This window comes from Chiloscyllium plagiosum, unplaced genomic scaffold (genome assembly GCF_037043375.1).
Source record: "Chiloscyllium plagiosum isolate Xiang-an unplaced genomic scaffold, Cpla_swu_hap1 HiC_scaffold_35, whole genome shotgun sequence".
NCBI lineage: Eukaryota > Metazoa > Chordata > Chondrichthyes > Orectolobiformes > Hemiscylliidae > Chiloscyllium > Chiloscyllium plagiosum.
The window spans coordinates 35,505,743-35,524,093 of NW_028270173.1; the positions used below are offsets into that span (position 1 = coordinate 35,505,743).

General features: G+C 55.7%; 1 protein-coding gene and 1 pseudogene across 7 annotated transcripts in view; one reads left to right on the plus strand and one right to left on the minus strand.

The window, feature by feature from the left end:
• Positions 1-18,351, minus strand: part of LOC122541315 (netrin-G1-like) — a 95,176-nt gene that overhangs the window by 46,550 nt on the left and 30,275 nt on the right. The gene's annotated exons all lie outside the window — the stretch shown is intronic.
• Positions 1,833-17,304, plus strand: LOC148140644 (uncharacterized; annotated as a pseudogene).

Here is an 18,351-nt window from a genome sequence, read left to right on the forward strand (position 1 = left end):
CAATTTGATAATATTCAAATCATCCATTTTAGAAACTCAGAAAATAGGAGCAGAAGGAGGCCATTTGGCCCACTCTGCAATTCAACAAGGTCATGGCTGATCATCCATCTCAGTGCTGTCCTCTCTCTCCCTGGACTCCCGATGTCTTTTGCCTCTAGAAATCCACCTAATTTCTTTCCTAAATGTAGTAAGTGACTTGGCCTCCAATGTCATCTATAGTAGAGAATTCCATAAGGTTCACCAACCTCTGAGTGAAGAAATCTCTCATTATCTCAGTCTGAAATGGCCCATCTCATGTGCTGAGACTGTGATCACCTGGCCTCAGGAAACATCAGACTGCATCCAGTCTGTCCAACCTTAACACAACTTTATACAATCCGATGTGGTCCCTTCTGATTGTGCTGAACTCTATTGAATGCAGGTTCAGTCAATCCAATCTCTCTTCATATGACATCTCTGCCATTCCAGCTATCAGTCTACTGAACCATCACTGAACTCCTTCGATGACAAAAATATATTTTCTTAGACCAAAATTGCACACAATATTTTGGGAACCAATAACAGAAGTTCCTGGAAAAGCTCAGCAAATCTGGCAAGAAATCAGTTTGGATTTTGGCTGGAGTGCACCTTCCACAGAACTGGATGCAAAATGTTAACTCTGACAATGTGGCACTCCCCCAGTACTGATCCACTGACAGTGCAGCACTTCCTAAGAACTGACCCTCTGACAGCATTGCATTCCCTCAGTACTGATCACCTGACAGTGCGGCACTCCCTCAGTACTGACGCTTTGACGGTATGGCACTCCCTCAGTACTGAGCCTCTAATGGTACAGCAGTCCCTCAGTACTGACCCTCTGACAGTGTGGCATTTCTTCAGTACTGACCATCTTACAGTGTGGCACTCCCTCAGTACTGACCCTCTGATAGTGCAGCATTCCCTCAGTACTGACCCTGTGAGAGTGCAGCACTCCCTCAGTACTGACCCTTTGACAGTACAGCACTCCTTTATTAGTGACAGTCTGATTGTATCGAACTCCTGTTGATTGTTACGAGGTCAGCCAAGTGAACCTCATAGAATATGAGGTCCATGATTGGGGCTGTTAATCTGGTCTGATCAGGGAGCCCTGGCTGACAGGTAAGAATAGAGGTGTCACACATCATGTTCACTCTGAGAGCTGGCTTTGAGGGAGCTTGATCAGAGACATGCAGTTTCCAGTTTAAATGAAGTGTGATTTGTTGACATGATACCGACGTCTGTGGAGTTATTTCAATAGCGGTGTGAGAAAAAACATGCTCCTGAAGAAATCACATGCAACATTGGTGGTTGAATTGAGGTAAGCATTTCTAGCATCCTGCCGTTTATTTTGAAAGTTTGACTTGTTTAATCCTGCCATGGAAGACTGTGTCTGGTATGTGGAAAGAGTGTATTATTTTCCCTGGGCAAATAACATTAGAGCAGATGAAAAGCAATGAGTAATTCACCTGGTAGTTTGTATACCTGCAGCTTTTTTGGTCATTTGGAATCTAACTTTCTCTGAGGTATCAGGTAATAAAACCTTTCAAGAGTTGACCATTCAGTTAAGGAATACTATTATACCCACACCCCCAAGCGTCCTCTAATTCTGAGAAGTTGTCAGTTTTACTCGGCAATTTGAGAAACAGGGAAATCCCTCCTGGTATTTTTGATTAGGTTCAGATGATGGGCAGTGGGATGTGACTTTGGTTTAACTCTTAATGAGACGTCGAGAGACCATTGGTCTGTGGGATTAAAGATGTACCACTATCTGAAGCCCAACTGTACTCCAAACTGTACTCCAAAGAGGCTTTATCATGGAAAATGCAGCAAGTGGAGCATATGAGTTGCAGGGTCTCCCTAAGGAAGTGGTCACCCTTGCCAGGCTGATGGAACTTGGGGAACACCACTTGAGTGAAGGTAATTTGCGTAGCCTCACTCAGGACATACTTTGAATAGGAGGACTCTCAGTCAGCCCACAGCAAAACCTCAAAACAAAACCGAATCACAGCCAAACAGTAAAAATTTTCTTCAGGATCTGGGCTGGTAAGCCAGTGTAGTTGCTGCTGGTGTGCGGACTCGAGACAGCAATTGAGTCTCGCGAGATTAAATTGAATAAGAGCGTTCATAGACAGATATCCGGGAAAGTGCACACTCTGGAAAGTCCACCAATGCCTTTAAGGAAGTAAATTTATAATAATAGTGGACAACAAGCCCCTGCTAGGTCAACTGAAAGAGGGGAAGGCAGTGCCACCCAAAGCTTCAGACCAAATTCAGTGGTGCACTGTAATTCTAATTACGTATAATTATAAGTTGGAACACCGCCTAGGAGGCCAAGTGGCAAATGCGGATGTATTGTGCCACCTCTCGCTGGAACAGTCCACAGTGGTTTTAAATTTTCTGGACATCCTTCCAGTTACAGCTGACAGATCCAGTCCTTGTAAAACTGAAACAGCTGGTGGTGATGGGAAAACCAAACAGCGTCACAACCAGAATTGAAACCTTTCTGGACCCAGCGAGGCCAGATCACCGTAGAGACCAGCATTTTATTATGGGGACAATGAGTGTTTATCCCGAGCACAGGTCACTACAGGCACTGGCTGAACTCCACCAGGGACATCCAAGGGCTTTCAAAATGAAAATGTTGAGGAGTTACGTCTAGTGGCCAGGACTGGATGCAGACATAGTGCAAAAGTACCCAGAGGACCAATAAGGAGAAAAATTACCACTGGCAGCTCCTCCACATTTGTGAGAATGATCGACTATGCAGGTGCTTTTATGGGCTCAATGTTCTTAGTCATTGTGGATCCCACTAAAGCATTCATTCATCAAATACAGGGACAATGATGGAAAAACTGTACACATTTTTTGCAATACACAGACTCCTCAAAGTGTTGCTCACAGATAATGGGCCATCATTTACTAGCAGAGAATTTCCTGAAGCCAAATGGTATTTGACATATAAGGACAGCTCCATACCATGCATCATCCAATGGTCTGGCAGAAAGAGCCTTCCAAACTTTGAAGGCAGGCTCGAAGAAACAGGCTACACTTCACTCGATACCAAACTGTCCCAGTTCCTACTTGATTATAGGACCGTCCCTCACCCAACTGCAGGCAGAGTTCCAGCTGATTTACAAATGGGGAGAAGACTCTGCATCAGGTTAAAACTGATCTTCCCATATCTGGTGGGGTGGGGGGGGGGGTGGGCACATGACAGTGAAATGGCTTCAGGACCACCAATGCTGGACACAAGACTCTGCGAAGCGAGAGAGACAGTTAACTTTGGGGGACAAAGTATATTGTAGGACCCACAGGAATGGCCCTGTGTGTCCTACAATGTACTTTGTAGGTAAAAGGTGTTTTCAACGCAAGGTCAGATCCAGTGATGTATAAAGTTTAGATCAGTGCGATGCTACTGATCAAGCACATGGACCATGTGAAAACTGCAAACTAGCAAAACATACCTGGCTCCTGGACAGCCTTTCTAACTGTTCAGAAACCTGTGCAGTCTACCTCTCTGTCAAGCACTGAAGAAACCTCAGAATCTGAGATGGACACAGCGGAATGCCGCTGCCTGAAGAAGAGAATAAATTTCTTCGGAGACACATCCAAGAGGAGAGATACTTTGCCTAACACACCATTTGTATCAGAGGCAGAATTGGTGCTAAAACACCCCACGAGGAGCTACAAAACAAAACACTGGTGTGTGTCCTCAGGCTCAGAGGGGGAGGGATGCAATGTTTGTTATGAGGTCAGCCTGATTTGATCTCATAGTATATGAGTTCCCTGATTGGGCCATTAATTTGGTCTAATCAGGGCAAGGTGGCTAACAGATACAAAGAGGAGTGTTTACCGGGGCGGGCTGTCCTAGAGGTGGTCGAAAGGTGTGTCAGGGCGGACCGAGAACTGGAAGGGGCATGGGGTGGACCGAGAACCGGAAGGTGGGTAAGGGCGGGCTGCCTTAGAGCGGTCGGAAGGTGGGAGGGGCGGGGGCTTGCTGGGTCTGTATTGTCTGCACTTTTGTATGTAACGGTATTGTCTAATGTATAAATGTCATTGTCACTGTCTTGTCACACGTGGAACTGGGATTTGAGGTTTGTCCTCCTCTCCCTGTAAAATGGTTGAACGGTAGGGTTCGGGGCCTAGCTTTGCTGCTCCCCTCCCTTGTAAAACTGCTGTCTTTTGTGTACAGCTGTCAATGTTTTTTGTAAACTGTTTTGTAACTTGTTTAATAAAATAAAAAAAAAAAATATATATAAACAGGAGATTCAGAGTCTCCTCAGTTTAAAAAAAAACAAAGAGGAGTGTTTACCGGGGCGGGCTGTCCTAGAGGTGGTCGAAAGGTGTGTCAGGGCGGACCGAGAACTGGAAGGGGCATGGGGTGGACCGAGAACCGGAAGGTGGGTAGGGGCGGGCTGCCTTAGAGTGGTCGGAAGGTGGGAGGGGCGGGGGCTTGTTGGGTCTGTATTGTCTGCACTTTTGTATGTAACGGTATTGTCTAATGTACAAATGTCATTGTCACTGTCTTGTCATATGTGGAACTGGGATTTGAGGTTTATCCTCCTCTCCCTGTAAAATGGTTGAATGGTAGGGTTCGGGGCCTAGCTTTGCTGCTCCTCTCCCTTGTAAAACTGCTGTCTTTTGTGTACAGCTGTCAATGTTTTTTGTAAACTGTTTTGTAATTTGTTTAATAAAATAAAAAAAAAACAAAGAGGAGTGTTTACCGGGGCGGGCTGTCCTAGAGGTGGTCGAAAGGTGTGTCAGGGCGGACCGAGAACTGGAAGGGGCATGGGGTGGACCGAGAACCGGAAGGTGGGTAGGGGCGGGCTGCCTTAGAGTGGTCGGAAGGTGGGAGGGGCGGGGGCTTGTTGGGTCTGTATTGTCTGCACTTTTGTATGTAACGGTATTGTCTAATGTACAAATGTCATTGTCACTGTCTTGTCATATGTGGAACTGGGATTTGAGGTTTATCCTCCTCTCCCTGTAAAATGGTTGAATGGTAGGGTTCGGGGCCTAGCTTTGCTGCTCCTCTCCCTTGTAAAACTGCTGTCTTTTGTGTACAGCTGTCAATGTTTTTTGTAAACTGTTTTGTAATTTGTTTAATAAAATAAAAAAAAAACAAAGAGGAGTGTTTACCGGGGCGGGCTGTCCTAGAGGTGGTCGAAAGGTGTGTCAGGGCGGACCGAGAACTGGAAGGGGCATGGGGTGGACCGAGAACCGGAAGGTGGGTAGGGGCGGGCTGCCTTAGAGTGGTCGGAAGGTGGGAGGGGCGGGGGCTTGTTGGGTCTGTATTGTCTGCACGTTTGTATGTAACGGTATTGTCTAATGTACGAATGTCATTGTCACTGTCTTGTCATATGTCGAACTGGGATTTGAGGTTTGTCCTCCTCTCCCTGTAAATTGGTTGAACAGTAGGGTTCGGGGCCTAGCTTTGCTGCTCCTCTCCCTTGTAAAACTGCTGTCTTTTGTGTACAGCTGTCAATGTTTTTTGTAAACTGTTTTGTAATTTGTTTAATAAAATAAAAAAAAACAAAGAGGAGTGTTTGAGGTTCCGTTCACTCTGATGGAGCTGTGATCATTGTCAAAGACCCAGCAAACAAAGGGTGATTTGGTGAAAGAGTACCAGCCTCTGCAGAGTTATTTCGACTCCCTCAGTATTGACCTTTTAACAGTGCGGCACTCCCACAGTACTGACCCTGTGACAGCACAGCACTCCCTGTGTACTGACCCCCAGACAGTACGTCACTCCCTGAGTACTCACCCTCTATCAGTGTGGCACTCCCTCAGTACTGACACTCTGACAGCACAGCACTCTCTATGTACCGACCATCAGACAGTATGTCACTCCCTCAGTACTAAACCTCTGACAGTGCAGCACTCCCTCAGTACTGACTCTCAGACAGTGTGTCGCTCCCTCAGTACTGACCCTCTAACAGTGTGGCACTCCCTCAGCACTGACTCTGTGACAGTGCGGCACTTCCTCGGTACCGACCCTCAGCCAGCGCGTCACTCCCTCAGTACCGATCCTCAGACAGTGCGTCGCTCCCTCAGTACTGATCCTTTGACAGTGCGGCACTCCCTCATTACCGACCCTCTGACAGTGCGGCACTTCCTCAGTACCGACCCACAGACAGTGCGTCGCTCCCTCAGTACTGACCCTCTGACAGTGCGGCACTCCCTCAGTACTAACCTTCTGAGAGTGCGGCACTCCCTCAGTACTGACCCTCTGACAGTGTGGCACTCCCTCAGTACTGACCATCTGACAGTGCGGCACTCCCTCAGTACTGACCCTCTGACAGTGCTGCACCCCCTCAGTACTGACCCTCTGACAGTGCGGCACTCCCTCAGTACTGACCCTCTGACAGTGCGGCACTCCCTCAGTACTGACCCCCTGACAGTGCGGCACTCCCTCAGTACTGACCCTCTGACAGAGCGTTGCTCCCTCAGTACTGACCCTCAGACAGTGCGGCACTCCCTCAGTACTTACACTCTGACAGTGCGGCACTCCCTCAGTACTGACCCTCTGACAGTGTGGCACTCCCTCAGCACTGACCCTCTGACAGTGCGGCACTACCTCAGTACTGACCCTCTGACAGTGCAGCACCCCCTCAGTACTGACCCTCTGACAGTGCGGCACACCCTCAGTACTGACCCTCTGACAGTGTGGCACACCCTCAGTACTGACCATCTGACAGTGCGGCACTCCCTCAGTACTGACCCTCTGACAGAGCGTTGCTCCCTCAGTACTGACCCTCTGACAGTGCGGCACTCCCTCTGTACTGACCCTCTGACAGTGCGGCACTTCCTCAGTTCCGACCCTTTGACAGTGCGGCACTCCCTCAGTACTGACCCCCTGACAGTGCGGCACTCCCTCAGTACTGACCCCCTGACAGTGCGGCACTCCCTCAGTACTGATCCTCTGACAGTGCGGCACTCCCTCAGGACTGACCCTCTGAGAGTGCGGCACTCCCTCATTACTGACACACTGACAGTGCGGCACTCCCTCAGTACTGACCCTCTGACAGTGTGGCACACCCTCAGTACGGACCATCTGACAGTGCGGCACTCCCTCAGTACTGACCCTCTGACAGAGCGTTGCTCCCTCAGTACTGACCCTCTGACAGTACTGCACTCCCTCCGTACTGACCCTCTGACCGTGCGGCACTCCCTCAGTCCTGACCCTCTGACAGTGCGGCACTCCCTCAGTACTGACCCCCTGACAGTGCGGCACTCCCTCAGTACTGACCCCCTGACAGTGCGGCACTCCCTCCGTACTGACCCTCTGACAGTGCGGCACTCCCTCAGTCCTGACCCTCTGACAGTGCGGCACTCCCTCAGTACTGACCCTCTGACAGTGCGGCACTCCCTCAGTACTGACCCTCTGACAGTGCGGCACTCCCTCAGTACTGCCACTCTGACAGTGCGGCACGCCCTCAGTACTCACCCTCTGACAGTGTGGCACTCCCTCAGTACTGACCATCTGACAGTGCGGCACTCCCTCAGTACTGACCCTCTGACAGAGCGTTGCTCCCTCAGTACTGACCCTCTGACAGTACTGCACTCCCTCCGTACTGACCCTCTGACAGTGCGGCACTCCCTCCGTACTGACCCTCTGACAGTGCGGCACTCCCTCAGTACTGACCCTCTGACAATGCGGCACTCCCTCAGTACTGACCCTCTGACAGTGCGGCACTCCCTCAGTACTTACCTTCTGACAGTGCGGCACTCCCTCAGTACTGACCCTCAGACAGTGTGGCACTCCCTCAGTACTGACCATCTGACAGTGCGACACTACCTCAGTACTGACCCTCTGACAGTGCGGCACTCCCTCAGTACTGACCCTCTGACAGTGCGGCACTCCCTCAGTCCTGACCCTCTGACAGTGCGGCACTCCCTCAGTACTGACCCTCTGACAGTGCGGCACTCCCTCAGTACTGACCCTCTGACAGTGCAGCACTCCCTCAGTACTGACATTCTGACAGTGCGGCACGCCCTCAGTACTCACCCTCTGACAGTGTGGCACTCCCTCAGTACTGACCATCTGACAGTGCGGCACTCCCTCAGTACTGACCCTCTGACAGAGCGTTGCTCCCTCAGTACTGACCCTCTGACAGTACTGCACTCCCTCCGTACTGACCCTCTGACAGTGCGGCACTCCCTCAGTCCTGACCCTCTGACAGTGCGGCACTCCCTCAGTACTGACCCCCTGACAGTGCGGCACTCCCTCAGTACTGACCATCTGACAGTGCGGCACTCCCTCAGTACTGACCCTCTGACAGAGCGTTGCTCCCTCAGTACTGACCCTCTGACAGTACTGCACTCCCTCCGTACTGACCCTCTGACAGTGCGGCACTCCCTCAGTCCTGACCCTCTGACAGTGCGGCACTCCCTCAGTACTGACCCCCTGACAGTGCGGCACTCCCTCAGTACTGACCCCCTGACAGTGCGGCACTCCCTCAGTACTGACCCCCTGACAGTGCGGCACTCCCTCCGTACTGACCCTCTGACAGTGCGGCACTCCCTCAGTCCTGACCCTCTGACAGTGCGGCACTCCCTCAGTCCTGACCCACTGACAGTGCGGCACTCCCTCAGTACTGACCCTCTGACAGAGCGTTGCTCCCTCAGTACTGACCCTCTGACAGTACTGCACTCCCTCCGTACTGACCCTCTGACCGTGCGGCACTCCCTCAGTCCTGACCATCTGACAGTGCGGCACTCCCTCAGTACTGACCCCCTGACAGTGCGGCACTCCCTCAGTACTGACCCCCTGACAGTGCGGCACTCCCTCCGTACTGACCCTCTGACAGTGCGGCACTCCCTCAGTCCTGACCCTCTGACAGTGCGGCACTCCCTCAGTACTGACCCTCTGACAGTGCGGCACTCCCTCAGTACTGACCCCCTGACAGTGCAGCACTCCCTCAGTACTGACACACTGACAGTGCGGCACGCCCTCAGTACTCACCCTCTGACAGTGTGGCACTCCCTCAGTACTGACCATCTGACAGTGCGGCACTCCCTCAGTACTGACCCTCTGACAGAGCATCGCTCCCTCAGTACTGACCCTCTGAGAGTGCGGCACTCCCTCCGTACTGACCCTCTGAGAGTGCGGCACTCCCTCCGTACTGACCCTCTGACAGTGCGGCACTCCCTCAGTACTGACCCTCTGACAGTGCGGCACTCCCTCAGTACTGACCCTCTGACAGTGCGGCACTCCCTCAGTACTGACCCTCTGACAGTGCGGCACTCCCTCAGTACTGACCCTCTGACAGTGCGGCACTCCCTCAGTACTGACCCTCTGACAGTGCGGCACTCCCTCAGTACTGACCCTCTGACAGTGTGGCACTCCCTCAGTACTGACCATCTGACAGTGCGACACTACCTCAGTACTGACCCTCTGACAGTGCGGCACTCCCTCAGTACTGACCCCCTGACAGTGCGGCACTCCCTCAGTACTGACCCTCTGACAGTGCGGCACTCCCTCAGTACAGACCCTCTGACAGTGCGGCACTCCCTCAGTACTGACACACTGACAGTTCGGCACGCCCTCAGTACTGACCCTCTGACAGTGTGGCACTCCCTCAGTACGGACCATCTGACAGTGCGGCACTCCCTCAGTACTGACCCTCTGACAGAGCGTTGCTCCCTCAGTACTGACCCTCTGACAGTACTGCACTCCCTCCGTACTGACCCTTTGACCGTGCGGCACTCCCTCCGTACTGACCCTCTGACAGTGCGGCACTCCCTCAGTCCTGACCCTCTGACAGTGCGGCACTCCCTCAGTCCCGACCCTTTGACAGTGCGGCACTCCCTCAGTACTGATCCTCTGACAGTGTGGCACTCCCTCAGTACTGACCCTCTGACAGTGCAGCACCCCCTCAGTACTGACCCTCTGACAGTGCGGCACACCCTCAGTACTGACCCTCTGACAGTGTGGCACACCCTCAATACTGACCATCTGACAGTGCGGCACTCCCTCAGTACTGACCCTCTGACAGAGCGTTGCTCCCTCAGTACTGACCCTCTGACAGTGCGGCACTCCCTCTGTACTGACCCTCTGACAGTGCGGCACTTCCTCAGTCCCGACCCTTTGACAGTGCGGCACTCCCTCAGTACTGACCCCCTGACAGTGCGGCACTCCCTCAGTACTGACCCCCTGACAGTGCGGCACTCCCTCAGTACTGATCCTCTGACAGTGCGGCACTCCCTCAGGACTGACCCTCTGAGAGTGCGGCACTCCCTCAGGACTGACCCTCTGAGAGTGCGGCACTCCCTCAGGACTGACCCTCTGAGAGTGCGGCACTCCCTCATTACTGACACACTGACAGTGCGGCACTCCCTCAGTACTGACCCTCTGACAGTGTGGCACACCCTCAGTACGGACCATCTGACAGTGCGGCACTCCCTCAGTACTGACCCTCTGACAGAGCGTTGCTCCCTCAGTACTGACCCTCTGACAGTACTGCACTCCCTCCGTACTGACCCTCTGACCGTGCGGCACTCCCTCAGTACTGACCCCCTGACAGTGCGGCACTCCCTCAGTACTGACCCCCTGACAGTGCGGCACTCCCTCCGTACTGACCCTCTGACAGTGCGGCACTCCCTCAGTCCTGACCCTCTGACAGTGCGGCACTCCCTCAGTACTGACCCTCTGACAGTGCGGCACTCCCTCAGTACTGACCCTCTGACAGTGCGGCACTCCCTCAGTACTGCCACTCTGACAGTGCGGCACGCCCTCAGTACTCACCCTCTGACAGTGTGGCACTCCCTCAGTACTGACCATCTGACAGTGCGGCACTCCCTCAGTACTGACCCTCTGACAGAGCGTTGCTCCCTCAGTACTGACCCTCTGACAGTACTGCACTCCCTCCGTACTGACCCTCTGACAGTGCGGCACTCCCTCCGTACTGACCCTCTGACAGTGCGGCACTCCCTCAGTACTGACCCTCTGACAGTGCGGCACTCCCTCAGTACTTACCTTCTGACAGTGCGGCACTCCCTCAGTACTGACCCTCAGACAGTGTGGCACTCCCTCAGTACTGACCATCTGACAGTGCGACACTACCTCAGTACTGACCCTCTGACAGTGCGGCACTCCCTCAGTACTGACCCCCTGACAGTGCGGCACTCCCTCAGTACTGACCACCTGACAGTGCGGCACTCCCTCAGTACTGACCCTCTGACAGAGCGTTGCTCCCTCAGTACTGACCCTCTGACAGTACTGCACTCCCTCCGTACTGACCCTCTGACAGTGCGGCACTCCCTCAGTCCTGACCCTCTGACAGTGCGGCACTCCCTCAGTACTGACCCCCTGACAGTGCGGCACTCCCTCAGTACTGACCCCCTGACAGTGCGGCACTCCCTCCGTACTGACCCTCTGACAGTGCGGCACTCCCTCAGTCCTGACCCTCTGACAGTGCGGCACTCCCTCAGTCCTGACCCACTGACAGTGCGGCACTCCCTCAGTACTGACCCTCTGACAGAGCGTTGCTCCCTCAGTACTGACCCTCTGACAGTACTGCACTCCCCCCGTACTGACCCTCTGACCGTGCGGCACTCCCTCAGTCCTGACCATCTGACAGTGCGGCACTCCCTCAGTACTGACCCCCTGACAGTGCGGCACTCCCTCAGTACTGACCCCCTGACAGTGCGGCACTCCCTCCGTACTGACCCTCTGACAGTGCGGCACTCCCTCAGTCCTGACCCTCTGACAGTGCGGCACTCCCTCAGTACTGACCCTCTGACAGTGCGGCACTCCCTCAGTACTGACCCCCTGACAGTGCAGCACTCCCTCAGTACTGACACACTGACAGTGCGGCACGCCCTCAGTACTCACCCTCTGACAGTGTGGCACTCCCTCAGTACTGACCATCTGACAGTGCGGCACTCCCTCAGTACTGACCCTCTGACAGAGCATCGCTCCCTCAGTACTGACCCTCTGAGAGTGCGGCACTCCCTCCGTACTGACCCTCTGAGAGTGCGGCACTCCCTCCGTACTGACCCTCTGACAGTGCGGCACTCCCTCAGTACTGACCCTCTGACAGTGCGGCACTCCCTCAGTACTGACCCTCTGACAGTGCGGCACTCCCTCAGTACTTACCCTCTGACAGTGCGGCACTCCCTCAGTACTGACCCTCTGACAGTGTGGCACTCCCTCAGTACTGACCATCTGACAGTGCGACACTACCTCAGTACTGACCCTCTGACAGTGCGGCACTCCCTCAGTACTGACCCCCTGACAGTGCGGCACTCCCTCAGTACTGACCCTCTGACAGTGCGGCACTCCCTCAGTACAGACCCTCTGACAGTGCGGCACTCCCTCAGTACTGACACACTGACAGTTCGGCACGCCCTCAGTACTGACCCTCTGACAGTGTGGCACTCCCTCAGTACGGACCATCTGACAGTGCGGCACTCCCTCAGTACTGACCCTCTGACAGAGCGTTGCTCCCTCAGTACTGACCCTCTGACAGTACTGCACTCCCTCCGTACTGACCCTTTGACCGTGCGGCACTCCCTCCGTACTGACCCTCTGACAGTGCGGCACTCCCTCAGTCCTGACCCTCTGACAGTGCGGCACTCCCTCAGTCCCGACCCTTTGACAGTGCGGCACTCCCTCAGTACTGACCCCCTGACAGTGCGGCACTCCCTCAGTACTGACCCTCTGACAGTGCGGCACTCCCTCAGTCCTGACCCTCTGACAGTGCGGCACTTCCTCAGTACCGACCCACAGACAGTGCGTCGCTCCCTCAGTACTGATCCTCAGACAGTGCAGCACTCCCTCCGTACTGACCCTCTGACAGTGCGGCACTCCCTCAGTACTGACGCTCTGACAGTGCGGCACTCCCTCAGTACTGACCCTCTGACAGAGCGGCATTCCCTCAGTACTGACCCCCTGACAGTGCGGCACTCCCTCAGTACTGACCCCCTGACAGTGCAGCCGTCCCTCAGTACTGACCCTCTGACAGTGCGGCACTCCCTCATTACTAACCTTCTGAGAGTGCGGCACTCCCTCAGTACTGATCCTCTGACAGTGTGGCACTCCCTCAGTACTGACCATCTGACAGTGCGGCACTCCCTCAGTACTGACCCTCTGACAGTGCTGCACTCCCTCAATACTGACCCTCTGACAGTGCCGGCACTCCCTCAGTACTGACCCTCTGACAGTGCGGCACTCCCTCAGTACTGACCCCCTGACAGTGCGGCACTGCCTCAGTACTGACCCTCTGACAGAGCGTTGCTCCCTCAGTACTGACCCTCAGACAGTGCGGCACTCCCTCAGTACTTACCCTCTGACAGTGCGGCACTCCCTCAGTACTGACCCTCTGACAGTGTGGCACTCCCTCAGTACTGACCATCTGACAGTGCGGCACTACCTCAGTACTGACCCTCTGACAGTGCGGCACTCCCTCAGTGCTGACACTCTGACAGTGCGGCACTCCCTCAGTACTGATCCTCTGACAGTGTGGCACTCCCTCAGTACTGACCCTCTGACAGTGCAGCACCCCCTCAGTACTGACCCTCTGACAGTGCGGCACACCCTCAGTACTGACCCTCTGACAGTGCGGCACTCCCTCAGTACTGACCCTCTGACAGTGCGGCACTCCCTCAGTACTGACCCTCTGACAGTGCAGCACTCCCTCAGTACTGACCCTCTGACAGTGCGGCACTCCCTCTGTACTGACCCTCTGACAGTGCGGCACTTCCTCAGTCCCGACCCATTGACAGTGCGGCACTCCCTCAGTACTGACCCCCTGACAGTGCGGCACTCCCTCAGTACTGACCCCCTGACAGTGCGGCACTCCCTCAGTACTGACCCTCTGACAGTGCGGCACTCCCTCAGTACTGACCCTCTGAGAGTGCGGCACTCCCTTAGTACTGACACACTGACAGTGCGGCACGCCCTCAGTACTGACCCTCTGACAGTGTGGCACACCCTCAGTACGGACCATCTGACAGTGCGGCACTCCCTCAGTACTGACCCTCTGACAGAGCGTTGCTCCCTCAGTACTGACCCTCTGACAGTACTGCACTCCCTCCGTACTGACCCTCTGACCGTGCGGCACACCCTCAGTCCTGACCATCAGACTGTGCGGCACTCCCTCAGTACTGACCCCCTGACAGTGCAGCACTCCCTCAGTACTGACCCCCTGACAGTGCGGCACTCCCTCAGTACTGACCCTCTGACAGTGTGGCACTCCCTCAGTACTGACCATCTGACAGTGCGACACTCCCTCCGTACTGACCCTCTGACAGTGCGGCACTCCCTCAGTACTGACCCTCTGACAGTGCGGCACTCCCTCAGTACTGACCCTCTGACAGTGCGGCACTCCCTCAGTACTTACCCTCTGACAGTGCGGCACTCCCTCAGTACTGACTCTCTGACAGTGCGGCACTCCCTCAGTACAGACCCTCTGACAGTGCGGCACTCCCTCAGTACTGACCATCTGACAGTGCGGCACGCCCTCATTCCTGACCCTCTGACAGTGCGGCACTCCCTCAGTACTGACCCCCTGACAGTGCGGCACTCCCTCAGTACTGACCATCTGACAGTGCGGCACTCCCTCCGTACTGACCCTCTGACCGTGCGGCACTCCCTCAGTCCTGACCATCAGACAGTGCGGCACTCCCTCAGTACTGACCCCCTGACAGTGCGGCACTCCCTCAGTACTGACCCCCTGACAGTGCGGCACTCCCTCAGTACGGACCATCTGACAGTGCGGCACTCCCTCCGTACTGACCCTCTGACAGTGCGGCACTCCCTCAGTCCTGACCCTCTGACAGTGCGGCACTCCCTCAGTACTGACCCTCTGACAGTGCGGCACTCCCTCAGTACTGCCCCTCTGACAGTGCGACACTACCTCAGTACTGACCCTCTGACAGTGCGGCAATCCCTCAGTACTGACACACTGACAGTTCGGCACGCCGTCAGTACTGACCCTCTGACAGTGCGGCACTCCCTCAGTACTGACCCTCTGACAGTGCGGCACTCCCTCAGTACTGACCCTCTGACAGTGCGGCACTCCCTCAGTACTGACCCTCTGACAGTGCGGCACTCCCTCCGTACTGACCCTCTGACAGTGCGGCACTCCCTCAGTACTGACCCTCTGACAGTGCGGCACTCCCTCAGTACTGACCCTCTGACAGTGCAGCACTCCCTCAGTACTGACACTCTGACAGTGCGGCACGCCCTCAGTACTCACCCTCTGACAGTGTGGCACTCCCTCAGTACTGACCATCTGACAGTGCGGCACTCCCTCAGTACTGACCCTCTGACAGAGCGTTGCTCCCTCAGTACTGACCCTCTGACAGTGCGGCACTCCCTCTGTACTGACCCTCTGACAGTGCGGCACTTCCTCAGTCCCGACCCATTGACAGTGCGGCACTCCCTCAGTACTGACCCCCTGACAGTGCGGCACTCCCTCAGTACTGACCCCCTGACAGTGCGGCACTCCCTCAGTACTGACCCTCTGACAGTGCGGCACTCCCTCAGTACTGACCCTCTGAGAGTGCGGCACTCCCTTAGTACTGACACACTGACAGTGCGGCACGCCCTCAGTACTGACCCTCTGACAGTGTGGCACACCCTCAGTACGGACCATCTGACAGTGCGGCACTCCCTCAGTACTGACCCTCTGACAGAGCGTTGCTCCCTCAGTACTGACCCTCTGACAGTACTGCACTCCCTCCGTACTGACCCTCTGACCGTGCGGCACACCCTCAGTCCTGACCATCAGACAGTGCGGCACTCCCTCAGTACTGACCCCCTGACAGTGCGGCACTCCCTCAGTACTGACCCTCTGACAGTGTGGCACTCCCTCAGTACTGACCATCTGACAGTGCGACACTCCCTCCGTACTGACCCTCTGACAGTGCGGCACTCCCTCAGTACTGACCCTCTGACAGTGCGGCACTCCCTCAGTACTGACCCTCTGACAGTGCGGCACTCCCTCAGTACTTACCCTCTGACAGTGCGGCACTCCCTCAGTACTGACTCTCTGACAGTGCGGCACTCCCTCAGTACAGACCCTCTGACAGTGCGGCACTCCCTCAGTACTGACCATCTGACAGTGCGGCACGCCCTCAGTCCTGACCCTCTGACAGTGCGGCACTCCCTCAGTACTGACCCCCTGACAGTGCGGCACTCCCTCAGTACTGACCATCTGACAGTGCGGCACTCCCTCCGTACTGACCCTCTGACCGTGCGGCACTCCCTCAGTCCTGACCATCAGACAGTGCGGCACTCCCTCAGTACTGACCCCCTGACAGTGCGGCACTCCCTCAGTACTGACCCCCTGACAGTGCGGCACTCCCTCAGTACGGACCATCTGACAGTGCGGCACTCCCTCCGTACTGACCCTCTGACAGTGCGGCACTCCCTCAGTCCTGACCCTCTGACAGTGCGGCACTCCCTCAGTACTGACCCTCTGACAGTGCGGCACTCCCTCAGTACTGCCCCTCTGACAGTGCGACACTACCTCAGTACTGACCCTCTGACAGTGCGGCACTCCCTCAGTACTGACACACTGACAGTTCGGCACGCCGTCAGTACTGACCCTCTGACAGTGCGGCACTCCCTCAGTCCTGACCCTCTGACAGTGCGGCACTCCCTCAGTACTGACCCTCTGACAGTGCGGCACTCCCTCAGTACTGACCCTCTGACAGTGCGGCACTCCCTCCGTACTGACCCTCTGACAGTGCGGCACTCCCTCAGTACTGACCCTCTGACAGTGCGGCACTCCCTCAGTACAGACCCTCTGACAGTGCGGCACTCCCTCAGTACTGACACACTGACAGTTCGGCACTCCCTCAGTACTGACCCTCTGACAGTGTGGCACTCCCTCAGTACGGACCATCTGACAGTGCGGCACTCCCTCAGTACTGACCCTCTGACAGAGCGTTGCTCCCTCAGTACTGACCCTCTGACAGTACTGCACTCCCTCCGTACTGACCCTCTGACCGTGCGGCACTCCCTCCGTACTGACCCTCTGACAGTGCGGCACTCCCTCAGTCCTGACCCTCTGACAGTGCGGCACTCCCTCAGTCCCGACCCTTTGACAGTGCGGCACTCCCTCAGTACTGACCCTCTGACAGTGCGGCACTCCCTCAGTACTGACCCTCTGACAGTGCGGCACTCCCTCAGTCCTGACCCTCTGACAGTGCGGCACTCCCTCAGTACTGACCCTCTGACAGTGCGGCACTCCCTCAGTCCTGACCCTCTGACAGTGCGGCACTCCCTCAGTACTGACCCTCTGACAGTGCGGCACTCCCTCAGTACTGACCCTCTGACAGTGCAGCACTCCCTCAGTACTGACACTCTGACAGTGCGGCACGCCCTCAGTACTCACCCTCTGACAGTGTGGCACTCCCTGAGTACTGACCCCCTCACAGTGCGGCACTCCCTCCGTACTGACCCTCTGACAGTGCGGCACTCCCTCAGTCCTGACCCTCTGACAGTGCGGCACTCCCTCAGTACTGACCCTCTGACAGTGCGGCACTCCCTCAGTACTGACCCTCTGACAGTGCAGCACTCCCTCAGTACTGACACTCTGACAGTGCGGCACGCCCTCAGTACTCACCCTCTGACAGTGTGGCACTCCCTCAGTACTGACCATCTGACAGTGCGGCACTCCCTCAGTACTGACCCTCTGACAGAGCGTTGCTCCCTCAGTACTGACCCTCTGACAGTGCGGCACTCCCTCAGTTCTGACCCCCTGACAGTGCGGCACTCCCTCAGTACTGACCCCCTGACAGTGCGGCACTCCCTCCGTACTGACCCTCTGACAGTGCGGCACTCCCTCAGTCCTGACCCTCTGACAGTGCGGCACTCCCTCAGTCCTGACCCTCTGACAGTGCGGCACTCCCTCAGTACTGACCCTCTGACAGTGCGGCACTCTCTCAGTACTGACCCTCTGACAGTGCAGCACTCCCTCAGTACTGACACTCTGACAGTGCGGCACGCCCTCAGTACTCACCCTCTGACAGTGTGGCACTCCCTCAGTACTGACCATCTGACAGTGCGGCACTCCCTCAGTACTGACCCTCTGACAGAGCGTTGCTCCCTCAGTACTGACCCTCTGACAGTACTGCACTCCCTCCGTACTGACCCTCTGACAGTGCGGCACTCCCTCAGTCCTGACCCTCTGACAGTGCGGCACTCCCTCAGTACTGAGCCTCTGACAGTGCGGCACTCCCTCAGTACTGACCTTCTGACAGTGCGGCACTCCCTCAGTACTGACCTTCTGACAGAGCGTTGCTCCCTCAGTACTGACTCTCTGACAGTGCGGCACTCCCTCAGTACTGACCACCTGACAGTGCGGCACTCCCTCAGTACTG